The sequence below is a fragment of the Oncorhynchus mykiss genome, chromosome 8, assembly GCF_057628025.1.
Source record: "Oncorhynchus mykiss isolate SJ-2025 chromosome 8, ASM5762802v1, whole genome shotgun sequence".
Lineage (NCBI taxonomy): Eukaryota > Metazoa > Chordata > Actinopteri > Salmoniformes > Salmonidae > Oncorhynchus > Oncorhynchus mykiss.
Window position 1 is genome coordinate 93,227,957 of NC_143029.1, and position 6,017 is coordinate 93,233,973.

Consider the following 6,017-nt stretch of genomic DNA (forward strand, 5'->3'; position numbering starts at 1 on the left):
AGTAGTTTTGGAATTGTTAGCTAGATTACTTGTTGATTATTACTGCATTGTCGGAACTAGAAGCACAAGCATTTCGCTACACTTGCATTAACATCTGCTAACCATGTGTATGTGACAAATAAAATTTGATTTGATTTGACATACACTTAGGTTGGAGTCATTAAAACTAGTTTTTCAACCACTCCACAAATTTATTGATAACAAACTAGTTTTGGCAAGTAGGTTAGGACATCTACTTTGTGCATGACACAAGTAATTTTTCCAACAATTGTTTACATATTATTTCACTTATAATTCACTGTATCACAATTCCAGTGGGTCAGAAGTTTACATACACTAAGTTGACTGTGCCTTTAAACAGCTTGGAAAATTCCAGAAAATTATATCATGGCTTTAGAAGCTTCTGATAGGCTAATTGACATAATTTGAGTCAATATGATGTGTACCTGTGGATGTATTTCAAGGCTTACCTTCAAACGCAGTGTCTCTTTGCTTGACATCATGGGAAAATCAAAAGAAATCAGTCAAGACCTCAGAAAGAAATTGTAGACCTCCACAAGTCTGGTTCATCCTTGGGAGCAATTTCCAAACACCTGAAGGTACCACGTTCATCTGTACAAATAATAGTACGCAAGTATAAACACCATGGGACGACGCAGCCGTCATACCGCTCAGGTATGAGGTGCAAATCAATCCCAGAACAACAGCAAAGGACCTTGTGAAGATGCTGGAGGAAACAGGTACAAACGTATCTATATCCACAGTAAAACGAGTCCTATATCGACATAGCCCTGAAAGGCCGCTCATCAAGAAAGAAGCCACTGCTCCAAAACCGCCATAAAAAAGACAGACTACGGTCTGCAACTGCACATGGGGACAAAGATTGTACTTTTTGGAGAAATGTCCTCTGGTCTGATGAAACAAAAATAGAACTATTAATGACCTTCGTTATGTTTGGAGGAAAAAGGGAGAGGCTTGCAAGCCAAAGAACACCATCCCAACCGTGAAGCACGGGGGTGGCAGCATCATGTTATGGGGGTGCTTTGCTGCAGGAGGGACTGGTGCACTTCATAAAATAGATGGCATCATGAGGGAGGGAAATGATGTGGATATATTGAAGCAACATCTCAAGACATCAGTCAGGAAGTTAAAGCTTGGTCGCAAATGGGTCTTCCAAATGGACAATGATCCCAAGCATACTTCCAAAGTTGTGGCAAAATGGCTTAAGGACAACAAAGTCAAGGTAATCATTCTCTCTACTATTATTCTGACATTTCACATTCTTAAAATAAAGTGATGATCCTAACTGACCTAAGACAGGGAATTTGTACTAGGATTAAATGTTAGGAATTGTGAAATGGAGTTGAAATGTATTTGGCTAAAGTGTATGTAAACTTACGACTTCAACTGTTTATAGAGTATGATTATTATATAATTATATTATAGACATTCATGTGTTGGTGGTGTGGGACACGGTACTGTGTTGATTATTATAATATGATTATTATATAATTATATTATAGACATTCATGTGTTGGTGGTGTGGGACACGGTACTGTGTTGATTATTATAATATGATTATTATATCATTATATTATAGACATTCATGTGTTGGTGGTGTGGGACACGGTACTGTGTTGATTATTATAATATGATTATTATATAATTATATTATAGACATTCATGTGTTGGTGGTGTGGGACACGGTACTGTGTTGATTATTATAATATGATTATTATATAATTATATTATAGACAATCATGTGTTGGTGGTGTGGGACACGGTACTGTGTTGATTATTATAATATGATTATTATATAATTATATTATAGACATTCATGTGTTGGTGGTGTGGGACACGGTACTGTGTTGATTATTATAATATGATTATTATATAATTATATTATAGACATTCATGTGTTGGTGGTGTGGGACACGGTACTGTGTTGATTATTATAATATGATTATTATATAATTATATTATAGACATTCATGTGTTGGTGGTGTGGGACACGGTACTGTGTTGATTATTATAATATGATTATTATATAATTATATTATAGACAATCATGTGTTGGTGGTGTGGGACACGGTACTGTGTTGATTATTATAATATGATTATTATATAATTATATTATAGACATTCATGTGTTGGTGGTGTGGGACACGGTACTGTGTTGATTATTATTATATGATTATTATATAATTATATTATAGACATTCATGTGTTGGTGGTGTGGGACACGGTACTGTGTTGATTATTATAATATGATTATTATATAATTATATTATAGACATTCATGTGTTGGTGGTGTGGGACACGGTACTGTGTTGATTATTATAATATGATTATTATATAATTATATTATAGACATTCATGTGTTGGTGGTGTGGGACACGGTACTGTGTTGATTATTATAATATGATTATTATATAATTATATTATAGACATTCATGTGTTGGTGGTGTGGGACACGGTACTGTGTTGATTATTATAATATGATTATTATATAATTATATTATAGACATTCATGTGTTGGTGGTGTGGGACACGGTACTGTGTTGATTATTATAATATGATTATTATATAATTATATTATAGACATTCATGTGTTGGTGGTGTGGGACACGGTACTGTGTTGATTATTATAATATGATTATTATATAATTATATTATAGACATTCATGTGTTGGTGGTGTGGGACACGGTACTGTGTTGATTATTATAATATGATTATTATATAATTATATTATAGACATTCATGTGTTGGTGGTGTGGGACACGGTACTGTGTTGATTATTATAATATGATTATTATATAATTATATTATAGACATTCATGTGTTGGTGGTGTGGGACACGGTACTGTGTTGATTATTATAATATGATTATTATATAATTATATTATAGACAATCATGTGTTGGTGGTGTGGGACACGGTACTGTGTTGATTATTATAATATGATTATTGTATAATTATATTAAAGACATTCATGTGTTGGTGGTGTGGGACACGGTACTGTGTTGATTATTATAATATGATTATTATATAATTATATTATAGACAATCATGTGTTGGTGGTGTGGGACACGGTACTGTGTTGATTATTATTATATCATTATATTAAAGACATTCATGTGTTGGTGGTGTGGGACACGGTACTGTGTTGATTATTATAATATGATTATTATATAATTATATTATAGACAATCATGTGTTGGTGGTGTGGGACACGGTACTGTGTTGATTATTATTATATCATTATATTAAAGACATTCATGTGTTGGTGGTGTGGGACACGGTACTGTGTTGATTATTATAATATGATTATTATATAATTATATTATAGACATTCATGTGTTGGTGGTGTGGGACACGGTACTGTGTTGATTATTATTATATCATTATATTATAGACAATCATGTGTTGGTGGTGTGGGACACGGTACTGTGTTGATTATTATTATATCATTATATTATAGACAATCATGTGTTGGTGGTGTGGGACACGGTACTGTGTTGATTATTATTATATCATTATATTATAGACAATCATGTGTTGGTGGTGTGGGACACGGTACTGTGTTGATTATTATTATATCATTATATTATAGACAATCATGTGTTGGTGGTGTGGGACACGGTACTGTGTTGATTATTATTATATGATTATTATATAATTATATTAAAGACATTCATGTGTTGGTGGTGTGGGACACGGTACTGTGTTGATTATTATTATATCATTATATTAAAGACATTCATGTGTTGGTGGTGTGGGACACGGTACTGTGTTGATTATTATAATATGATTATTATATAATTATATTATAGACATTCATGTGTTGGTGGTGTGGGACACGGTACTGTGTTGATTATTATAATATGATTATTATATAATTATATTATAGACAATCATGTGTTGGTGGTGTGGGACACGGTACTGTGTTGATTATTATAATATGATTATTATATAATTATATTATAGACAATCATGTGTTGGTGGTGTGGGACACGGTACTGTGTTGATTATTATAATATGATTATTATATAATTATATTATAGACATTCATGTGTTGGTGGTGTGGGACACGGTACTGTGTTGATTATTATAATATGATTATTATATAATTATATTATAGACAATCATGTGTTGGTGGTGTGGGACACGGTACTGTGTTGATTATTATAATATGATTATTATATAATTATATTATAGACATTCATGTGTTGGTGGTGTGGGACACGGTACTGTGTTGATTATTATAATATGATTATTATATAATTATATTATAGACAATCATGTGTTGGTGGTGTGGGACACGGTACTGTGTTGATTATTATAATATGATTATTATATAATTATATTATAGACATTCATGTGTTGGTGGTGTGGGACACGGTACTGTGTTGATTATTATAATATGATTATTATATAATTATATTATAGACATTCATGTGTTGGTGGTGTGGGACACGGTACTGTGTTGATTATTATAATATGATTATTATATAATTATATTATAGACAATCATGTGTTGGTGGTGTGGGACACGGTACTGTGTTGATTATTATAATATGATTATTATATAATTATATTATAGACAATCATGTGTTGGTGGTGTGGGACACGGTACTGTGTTGATTATTATAATATGATTATTATATAATTATATTATAGACATTCATGTGTTGGTGGTGTGGGACACGGTACTGTGTTGATTATTATAATATGATTATTATATAATTATATTATAGACATTCATGTGTTGGTGGTGTGGGACACGGTACTGTGTTGATTATTATAATATGATTATTATATAATTATATTATAGACAATCATGTGTTGGTGGTGTGGGACACGGTACTGTGTTGATTATTATTATATCATTATATTAAAGACATTCATGTGTTGGTGGTGTGGGACACGGTACTGTGTTGATTATTATAATATGATTATTATATAATTATATTATAGACAATCATGTGTTGGTGGTGTGGGACACGGTACTGTGTTGATTATTATAATATGATTATTATATAATTATATTATAGACAATCATGTGTTGGTGGTGTGGGACACGGTACTGTGTTGATTATTATAATATGATTATTATATAATTATATTATAGACAATCATGTGTTGGTGGTGTGGGACACGGTACTGTGTTGATTATTATAATATGATTATTATATAATTATATTATAGACAATCATGTGTTGGTGGTGTGGGACACGGTACTGTGTTGATTATTATAATATGATTATTATATAATTATATTATAGACATTCATGTGTTGGTGGTGTGGGACACGGTACTGTGTTGATTATTATAATATGATTATTATATAATTATATTATAGACAATCATGTGTTGGTGGTGTGGGACACGGTACTGTGTTGATTATTATAATATGATTATTATATAATTATATTATAGACAATCATGTGTTGGTGGTGTGGGACACGGTACTGTGTTGATTATTATAATATGATTATTATATAATTATATTATAGACAATCATGTGTTGGTGGTGTGGGACACGGTACTGTGTTGATTATTATTATATCATTATATTAAAGACATTCATGTGTTGGTGGTGTGGGACACGGTACTGTGTTGATTATTATAATATGATTATTATATAATTATATTATAGACAATCATGTGTTCGTGGTTTGGGACACGGTACTGTGTTGACTATCTGAGGATACTTTATTGAGCTATCCAGTCCATCATGTAGAACTGGTTAGTTAACCCACAGAGTCCAGTCCATCATGTCGAACTGGTTAGTTAACCCACAGAGTCCAGTCCATCATGTAGAACTGGTTAGTTAACCCACAGAGTCCAGTCCATCATGTAGAACTGGTTAGTTAACCCACAGAGTCCAGTCCATCATGTCGAACTGGTTAGTTAACCCACAGAGTCCAGTCCATCATGTAGAACTGGTTAGTTAACCCACAGAGTCCAGTCCATCATGTAGAACTGGTTAGTTAACCCACAGAGTCCAGTCCATC